General features: G+C 36.6%; 1 protein-coding gene across 2 annotated transcripts in view; it reads right to left on the bottom strand.

The window, feature by feature from the left end:
• LOC107721917 (parkin coregulated gene protein homolog) overlaps positions 1-10,512 on the bottom strand; it is a 108,353-nt gene that overhangs the window by 59,253 nt on the left and 38,588 nt on the right. The gene's annotated exons all lie outside the window — the stretch shown is intronic.

The following is a 10,512-nucleotide window of genomic DNA, read 5'->3' as shown; positions in this document are numbered from 1 at the left end:
AACACATTTCATTACACCAAATACACAAAATAATGTTCTTTTTAGCAGCATCATACGTCCCCTTTAAATTTAATCTGAAAACGGCAGTAGACTTCGATCGGCTCCTCCCCGTCTTTCAGCGCGTTCTTCAATCCTCAGACAGCGGCGGCACAGAACGATAAACAGAGGACAAGGTGTGTGTTTATCGATAGATTGTTATAATATCTGCATCTGTGCAGTTCTTTGTCATAAATCCAGTTTACAAAATATCATGGGGGAGTAATAATCGGTTCCCCATCTACTGTAGCCTAAGTTTTCACTGCGTTAACCCCTCATCACACCACAGCTATTTCCTCCAGCGAAAATGATGCACATATGAATGCATACTTTATAAAACGATCATGTTGCCATTTTCATTTGAAAATGTAACTTCAATATAATACATTTTCCAGTGCATGTGGCAAAGAGGCTTGCATACTTGAGCTAAGGAAAGAGGGTTGTACTAGAAATGCAAACAGTAAACGTTTGAAATGTTTGTACAGTAAACAGGTTGTGTGTGTGAGATCATGAAGACTTGAATTTGGCTTATTGAGTACCCAAATGTTATACCTATCTATGCAGTGGAATACTGCAATAAGTTTAGTATACGACCCCTATTAATCAAACATTTTTTCATTTTATTTATATATTTTTTTTTATTATTAGACTATTATTATTATTATTATAACCTCACTGGGGGCTGAGCCCCCCTAGGATTTTCATTTTAGGGGGGCTCAGCCCCCAGTGAGGGTATAATAATAATAATAATAATAATAATAATAATAATAGTAATTATATATATATATATATATATATATATATAATTACTATTATTATTATTATTATTATTATTATTATTATTATACCCTCACTGGGGGCTGAGCCCCCCTAAAATGAAAATCCTAGAATCGCCCCTGGTAGGAGGCTCACTGAATGCAATTGGTTGCCTTGTGTTTTTAAACATTATTTGAAACTTTTTTCATTGGGTTAAACTTGCAATGCTCTTTTTAATATTCACTTATGTTGTGCTTATGTGCATATCATAAAATAACACTGCGATGCCAGTAATTAACCTTTTTAAATTGAACATAAAAAAACAAAAATCGAGTGTTTGATAATGTCTAAATGTGCATTAAAATGCAAAACCTGAAAAAAATAAGTAAGCAATTATGACCACCAATACTCTTTTGAGTAACTAGAGTAGAGCTAAATGCATGTACTTATTAGGCATACAGGCATCTAGTGGTTAAACCATGGCATTACATATGAATATTATTTTTCTGGACACCAAATGCCTCTAATTTGCCACTTGCACTGTAATTTAAAAATGTTTTCTCTATTTTAACCCTAAATACTACACTCATTTTGATATAAATAATAAAAAATGTATATTTTAAATGGTCATTCATGGATCATAATTATTGCACATATTATTTAGTACCAAAAATCTCCTCAAAATATTACTAAATAGAACTGAACTAAAATATAGTACAATTATTTAATTGATTAAAAGTTAGACTTAAGGTGTTCTGTCACATTTGACTGCCAAGGTGTATGAAACATATTAATGCTGTCTCGTTATCACTCCCCAGAATAAAATGATATTGTCAGCGTACACTCAAAAAAATTATTTTACGATACTGTTCGCTTTATTTAAACAATTCATTTTAATTTAACACCACTGTATTAGATTTCTCATTCAAACACAGTTGCATTGTGTTAAACTGACTTGAAACAGTTATGCTTTGGTTCAACTGAATGTTTTCATGTCAATTAAGTAGGTCAAAATAGCATTTGGTGCTTGTTCAATTTACTTAAATCAAGTTAACCTAACACAATTATTTTCAACCACATTACTTAATACATAATACATAAATGATTTTAGTTGTGTTAAAGTATCATTATATAATCTAGGAACAGGATTTTGACTTCCCAGCATGCTTTGCACAGGGCTGGATAGGGAGAGTAAATGTTCAAATAAAATGTTATTTAATGCATCTTTTCTCAAGATGATACAATGGGGATACATATTAATGTTTAATGCTCTTTTATGTTTGTATTTAAAAGAGTTTCTGGTATTTTAGTGTTTTGGGGGGTTAGCATTGTGGTGAAGTGTAGAGCATGTGATTGGGTTGAGAACCTGCTAATAAGAATTAAAGTTGTTTTAATAAAAAAAAAAACTAGTTGGAGCATGCCATGGATGTAACATCCATCTTCTGGCTAATTCCTAACAATAAGAGCTATATTTAGCTTGTTTAGTATGTGTTATAAATAGCAGCTGCATCAAAAAATATCTTACCTTAAAATAAATCAATTCATTTATGGACAGTGGTTCCACATAATGGAAACATGTTATCTTTACTCAAATACTTTAGTTAGGATGAACTTGATTGATTCAAATTATTTGGACATGGTTGTTTAAGTTTACTCAATTCAAATTAGTTCATCATACATTGTTTTTGAGTAGAGATAACATGTTTCTGTTATGTGGAACCACTGTCCATAATTTAATTAAGTTAGTTTAAAGTATCTTTTTTTTAGTGATATTTTTGAGGTGAAAATGGGAGGACGATTTAATGTTAATAAAATTCATATGTGTATTTTCTGAATGCCTCGTGCCTCCGTTGGTAAAAAAAATTTAGGCAATCAGCATCGAGTGTTCACTTTCAGCGCTGAAGAGTGTTGAGAAAAGAAACCTCGCAGGGGAGGCTAGCCTCCCTTCTGATATCAACCAATCATCATAGAGACGTAAATTACGTGATATTAGTTTGAACGTCTCCCGCTGCACTGATAATGTACCAAGTACCTATGAGTAGCGATACTGAATATTTGATCGCCAACAGATTTACCAAGCTGTCATTCAAATAGTATATATACAAATTAAAAATAAAGGAAGAACACGCTTAAGCTGGATATAGGCTACAGCTGTCGGCTTAATTAAATAGCACAACAGGCAGCTCTCTTTTTAACACAGACTTTTAAGAAGGGATGGATGTTTGCTTCAAGTGATAGGCCAGGTAAGTGAAGTTATATTATCTTGCTGTATGTGTGTCGTTTTCTTTACATGTTCTGACTAAAAGCAACCAAAAAGCTATTTTAAAGTGGTTAAGCAAATAATAATAATAATAATCGGCAGGGATCCCAGACCAATACAATTAGTGTGCCTCCTCTATTTTAAAACCCACGAGCTGCCACTGCATACATTATGTATTTGAGTACAGATAACATGTTTCTGTTATGTAGAACCACTGTCCATAATTGAATTAAGTTAGTTTAAAGTATATTTGTGTAGTTATCAATGCACAATCAATGCACATAATGTGTTAATAATTATTAGAAATTACTGCAAATATAGTGCATATAATATACATTCAACAGCTGCTTGGAACTATTGAGAACTCCATGAACCACGTGACCGTGTGATGGTGAGATCAAAGCATGTCGCAACTCTGTTTCTCCATGGCTCTGATCATAACCAACCGGGATGTGATTGATTTAGAATGTTTTACATAGTTACATACTGTATGCTCACCAAGGATGCCTTTATTTGAACAAAAATACACATTTGTTAAATACAAAACTGATTTCAATAGAGTTTGATGTTAGCATGTTGCTAACCTAACAGTGAGTAATAGTAAATAACCATTAACCACCATTTTTTTATGCTTTTCAGTATTGAATAAAATCTTAATATTAATCATTTTCTCAACATTTTTCTCTCCTAATCATCTAGGATTTAGAGTAAATATATGCTCTTTTAGTTGCCATGGTTGCTATGGAAAGAAACCAATTGCCTCAAGTATAAATTTAAATGCAATCATCACTTCATTCCTGATTAGGCCTGAGTTCATTAGCAACACTCTCTTTAGCAAAAAAATAGCCTTTGCTTGGGCATTAGCAATGAGGACATTCAGAGGTTTAGACTTGATTCCCTCAGCGGCTGGTTTAGCGCTTAGAGGCACATAAGTATACTGAGTTATCAGTTCTGTTTTCTCCCTGTGAGGATGTTCTTAATAAGTCCCGGACCAGAAGAGCCTGAAGACTCTAGCCAAAGCCATTACACATGCTGATCTGATTGCCTTCATTCATTATTAAATCAAAATGCTGTGTGGCCTTCATGTCGGCCACTTTATGAGACTTTAAAATTTAAACACTTGAAAACTGACTGGTAATTTTGACTAAACCATCCAGTAAAAGGAGCAGTAAGCGCTACGCCCATTCCACTCCCAGATGCTATTGATGATGTTAAAACTTCAAACACAACCTGCTCCTGTCAACGATAGCTCAGAGACTAATTAAACTAAGCACGATGCTGACCAATTATACACAAAACAAGCTCGTTAGAGCACTGTAAGCCTGTTTTATTAATAACCCCATTTATTACCAAAATCAGCTCACTTGTATCTGTAAACATCTAAGAGATACAACTGTGACATCTCTAATAGAATATAATTTTATATATTTATTTTCTATACACACACACAAAATACTTTGTATACAATCTCTTTCATACATATTTACAGTAGTATGCTACATGACAGCCTTCACTACAATGCTGATAATGTTTACAAAATACTATACGATTAAAACTTGAAATGAAATACACTACCATTCAAAAGTTAGTAAGTCAATAAGTTTTAAGTTTTAACATGTAGGTTACAAAACATTTGATTTCAAATAAATGCTGTTCTTTTAAATCTTCTATTGATCAAAGGTTCATGGCAAAAGAAAACACCAGAGTCCTTGTCTTAATTTTCTCTAGTCATGAAGCACCAGTTTATTTTTTTAATGCAGACAGCAATGTTTTATTAAAAATTCATCTTGGCAATCTGGTCAAATAATGAGTTAACAATAACAACAACAAAGCTGATATTATTTCCAGCCCATTCATCACATGTTGTGGGTCATCTGGAATTATTAAATGTACACTGAAAATGCCATTTGGTACAAGACATATCTCACAGAAGACGATCAAATGTGCTCCACACAGTTCAATTTTTTAAACCTTGTTGATGTTGACACATTGCATCTGCAAATTAATGACTTCCGATTGCTTCACTGCTGCAAATGGCTATTTGTGTGACCGCCCCTTTAGTCTGACCACTTTAAATAGGCCTCAATTATGTGTAGCAGATTTAATGAGCAGATGAGTGAGAGTGCAGCTGCAGGCAGAGCCTCAGAGAGACCTGCTCTCCACCACTCCAGATTGGCCAGACGGTGGCTGGCAGCAGCTGGGTGACCACTGCTGTGCCTAGGGTTCAATCTGCACACTCAGCTGCTCTTAATGCCCCTTTATTAGACTCTTTCTTTCTTCCTGTCTGTCTGTCTCTACCCCTCTTCCTAATCTCTCTAGGCTCTATTGCAAGGTTTTAATTAAATCAAAAATCAGAGGAGAAGTTTTCTGACAGATGTTTGTTTGTGCTAATGTGTAAGAAGAGCTCTCTGACGTACCGCTCTCTGGTCACACCTCAGCTGCTAGCAGATCTAACGCTGACACACACAAAAAGAGCCAGCGAAAATGTCTAATATCCTATAATAAACACATCCCACAAGCACAGTGGTTTCTCAACAAGACTGATTCAGAGAATGTCTGAATCTGCAGAAAATGATGGCACACAAAATCATTTTGGTATTACGAGAGCTATAATTTTTTATACTATATAAAAACTGAAATGACAGCACGGAGAGCCACATTGTGCCTTACTTCCCACAGATCTGTGCTCTCTTCTTCCACGCCACATAAAGCCCTCAATGTTCCTACAGGCACACGCATGATGCTGTTACTCCTTCATTTTCCCATATCTTTGCCTCTGTTATTTATTGCATTTTATGCCACAAAGTAAAGAGAGCTAAGGTGAAAGTAGCTAGATGAATCAGATGCATATACTATACTGTCATATATCAGATGTACAAAAGAAAGCAGTTTTACATTTACCTTTATAACACACAGGCTACACCTACAAAGAGAACACATGTCAGACATGCCACATATGCATACTTTTATTACCTCTGATTAATTGTCTATTCGTTTTCTAACAGGGGGACAGGGGACATTGAACACACAGGAACAAGCTGTGATAGATCCGGTAACTCAAAAGCACAAGACGTGAAGATCATTCCTCATAAAATCGCTCTCTTCCACTCACAAGGTGTGTCTATGTGTGTGCATGCTGCAGCGATCCACAGATGGCTGTGATTGTAAAAGACTACCATTCAGCACACTGCCAGTTTACTAATGGCTGCCACAACCTTGATTCATTATTATCAAAGATCTGTTTCAGAGTGCTGGCAGGGGAAAAATGATCACTTAAAAGTGCAAACAAATGCAAACACAGAGAGAACATCAGAGACATCTGGGAGACAACAGCTTCAACACGAATAAAACAACAGCTACGGATGTGTGAAATTATTAGTAACTTTATGCTAATCAGGAGAATGTGAAGGATAAATGCAGTTTGAGATGCCACATGTGATACTGCCAAGAAAGAGCAATAACTAAGCAACTAATGCCTACATCACACAAGCACTAAAATGCCGGCATGCGAAAACACCCAACAGGGAACAATTCCTGCGTCTTCAACCATAAAATGGTGATTTTGATAAGCTGCATGGTCAGGCAAGCTTTGATGATTTGGTCATTTGGATATGATTAGTCCACTATCAGCAATAAACAAGCTAAAACCATACAGCTGACGGCAGCAGAGCCGTAAAAACAACTTGACGGGAAGACTATACGATCTAAACGCTTTTGTACCCTCGTAAATCTGAGCCTGTTCAATACAGAGCATAGGACGTGCATAAAAACACGCACCTGCACACGTACCATAGACTTCTATTGTTTTTAACTACAGCCATCTAAAACTACTACAGGGGCTGGTTGCACCAGCTGTACGTAAGTTACAACTTAGCCTAGTTTTTACGTAAATGGGCACTAAGTTAGTTAACGTTCTAATTTAAGTAAGAACTTACGAATGGCTGGTGCAACCCTACCCAGTAACCCAGGGAAACACGGAAATTCTGTCATAATTTACTCACCCTTATATCATTCCAAACATGTGAATATTTTGACATTAGACAAAAAACACTTCATTTTTCAAAATATCTTCTTTTGTGTTATACAGAATTACCAATGGCGAACAGGTTTGGAACAATGGTACTTACATGAGGGTGAGTAAGCCCTGTGGAAATGCAGGTTAGGTATGTTTTGAAGCATGGCAGCTAGTTTGAGCTGGTTTAAGCTGGTCCTGCTGGTTATAAGCTGCTTATGAGCTGGTTTAAGCTGGTCATGTGCTGGTCCTCAGCAACTTGCTCCTGCTCAGGACCAGCTTATAAACAGCTCAGGACCAGCTTAAACCAGCTCATGACTAACTAAGGACCAGCTTAAACCAGCTCAAACCAGCTGCCATGTTTCAAAACATACTTAACCAGCATATGCTGTTTTTTTCAACAGGGAACACAGAAATATAATTTTTGGATGCCACCTTGATATCTATGGGACTGCCTACATAGACAGCCTTCTTAGGCAGTAAACTTGTGTGTCATACAAATAGCAAATTAACTCTCAATCGAATCCAAAGTTTGTAGTTAGCATGATGCTAAGGTAAAAACATACACCTTTTGGCATTAAATGAATGAGTATATTTAAATTCAGCATTTCTTTCGCATTGTCCACCAACTTTTTCCACCAAGCTCTTTGACATTTTCCACAAATTATACAAAAGGGAATATATAGTCTTAAATTGTGCCTTAAAATGCTGACTACACTGTCAACTCACTACATTTTGGAACAGAGCCACTATCGTGCCTTGGGAGCTTGTAGTCCTTTTGCAGCGACACTCCTCGGGCCCGTTGGCTAGGAGGTAAGTTGTGAAAGGGAGTTCTCCAGGCCCATGGTTGGAAGAACAATGCGGATAGCGCTTCAGCACACGGACAGACAAAAAATGTGTCTGAACAGAAAGACCTAGATTAGAAGCCAAAAATCAGTCTGTGGGGAGGAAGAGGAAGATCTCTTGAGTTTGCATCTCACTCCAGGTGAAGCTCATCTCCTCTCATGTACAGCTCTCACATGAAAGTATTAGCGGCTAGCCTGAGGCCATACATGCAGGCTCTGAAACCTTAATGTACCCACAAACTCCTCTCCTACAGCTTCCTTATCATCTTCATTTTCTCACACACTCTCTCTCTCTCTCTTTCTCTCTCTCTCTAGGAGACATACAGAGACTTATCTTTGTACTGATCTGTAATGGTACTGCTATATTGCTCACAGGGAGTCATACACATTTAAAGTTATTACGGCTGCTGCTGATGATGTGTGTGTGCGTATGTGTGTGTGAATGCCCACACCAATATGCTCTTCTTTTACCCGACAACCTGCAATCCTTTAGGCATATATGATGCTGCTGACATTTACACTCACGTACATATTAAGAGAGAGAACAATATGTGAATAAATGTACTTTGTTTCTTTTTTAACGCGTCTTCAACACCCCATCTACAGCACGCCTCTGTGCGCTTCGGTCCATGTTGCGCATGTCAGATGAAATAATAAATAAATGGTATTTCTTATGTTTTTTTTTTCTTTCAATATTTATTGATCCTTATTTATTTCAATTACAGTTTCTGAATGTTATTTACATATAAAATAGCTTACATATAGACTAATGTTATTAATGTATCATTTTTAATGGAAACTTGTTTTTACCGTTAGTATACGTGAGGAAAAAGAAGTTAGAATGAAGGATAAATTAAAATTCATAGCATTTAAACAAGTTCTGCTCGCGTATTTGAAGGTTTCTATTGGATGATTTAAGTTAAACGTTATATTATGCGACTACGCATTACTTTATGGAGAGTTTACGAACTACTTGCTACGTCCTGCCTTATGAACAACTGGTGCAACCAAATAATGTATAGATTTAGTTACAAACTAGCTAGTGGTTACTAATCCTCTAGTGTGGACTTAACGTTCTAATTTAAGTAAGAACTTGAAAGGGAGTTCTCCAGGCCCATGGTTGGAAGAACAATGCGGATAGCGCTTCAGCACACGGACAGACAAAAAATGTGTCTGAACAGAAAGACCTAGATTAGAAGCCAAAAATCAGTCTGTGGGGAGGAAGAGGAAGATCTCTTGAGTTTGCATCTCACTCCAGGTGAAGCTCATTCTCTCTCATGTACAGCTCTCACATGAAAGTATTAGCGGCTAGCCTGAGGCCATACATGCAGGCTCTGAAACCTTAATGTACCCACAAACTCCTCTCCTACAGCTTCCTTATCATCTTCATTTTCTCACACACTCTCTCTCTCTCTCTTTCTCTCTCTCTCTAGGAGACATACAGAGACTTATCTTTGTACTGATCTGTAATGGTACTGCTATATTGCTCACAGGGAGTCATACACATTTAAAGTTATTACGGCTGCTGCTGATGATGTGTGTGTGCGTATGTGTGTGTGAATGCCCACACCTCATTTCACAGGAGAGTTTGACTCTTTCACCCCTCCAGCAGATATGAGGCGTGTCATGTTCTAAGAGGCTGTTTGAAGACAGAGAGTGGTTTGTACCCTTGAAAGACTGCAGCGTTTTCAAACCCTGTGTTTTTATTGCTATAATCTCAGACACATACTTGTTTAACTGATCTTGCACATGTAATCGGTTCTGTTATGTTTTTCTTTCACACAACATAGGGAGAATATGTGTGCAATGTGCATGTTAAAAAGTTTGGGGTCAGTAAGATTTTTAAACATTTTTGAAGATACAGTACTCCTCTTATGCTCACCAATGCTGAATTGATTTGATGAAACTGTAACATAAGGAAATATTATTACAATCTAAAATGATTTCTACTTTAATATATTTTGGCAAAGCTGAATTTTCAGAAGCCATTACTCTAGACTTCATCTTTGATGAATATAATGTTTAAAAACATTTATTTTAAATAAAATAATCTTAGATTTACATTGAAAGTGGACCTTGATGCAGAACAATGCATATGAGCAAATGCATAGTAACACCCTAAAACATCTTAGCATTGTAGCAGGGAGTTTTGCACAGTCAAGTGCCACAAAAAATATAGTTTGCTTGCAAATCGTACTATTATGACAATTAGCGCCCGACCGATATATATCGTTTAGCCGATATGAGCCTGTCGCCAATATATCGTATAGGCGAATATGCCGCCGATATGAATTTTTTTTTTACAGAACATATAATGCAGATTAAATGCTTCTGAATGAGCAGTGCGCATTTTTTTCCCGGTATGCATGTTAACGAATGAGTGCTTTTACACCGGACCCTGCAGCAGCTCGGCAGCGGTTTTGGCGTCGAGTCTATTTTTTGCTGTGCTGCTCAGCAGCTTGAGCTTAAAGCGCCAGTACAAGTTTGAAGGACAATTTGACAAAAAAATTGAGTTGACACAAAGAAGTATATATTGCACAGAATAAGCATATACTCGTAAAATCCTTTAGGAGATCTCAATTGCAGTCAGTTTCGTTCCTTTG

The sequence above is a fragment of the Sinocyclocheilus rhinocerous genome, unplaced genomic scaffold (genome assembly GCF_001515625.1).
Source record: "Sinocyclocheilus rhinocerous isolate Xijiao unplaced genomic scaffold, SAMN03320098_v1.1 scaffold432, whole genome shotgun sequence".
Taxonomy (NCBI): domain Eukaryota; kingdom Metazoa; phylum Chordata; class Actinopteri; order Cypriniformes; family Cyprinidae; genus Sinocyclocheilus; species Sinocyclocheilus rhinocerous.
This window is presented reverse-complemented; position numbering and strand designations above follow the sequence as displayed.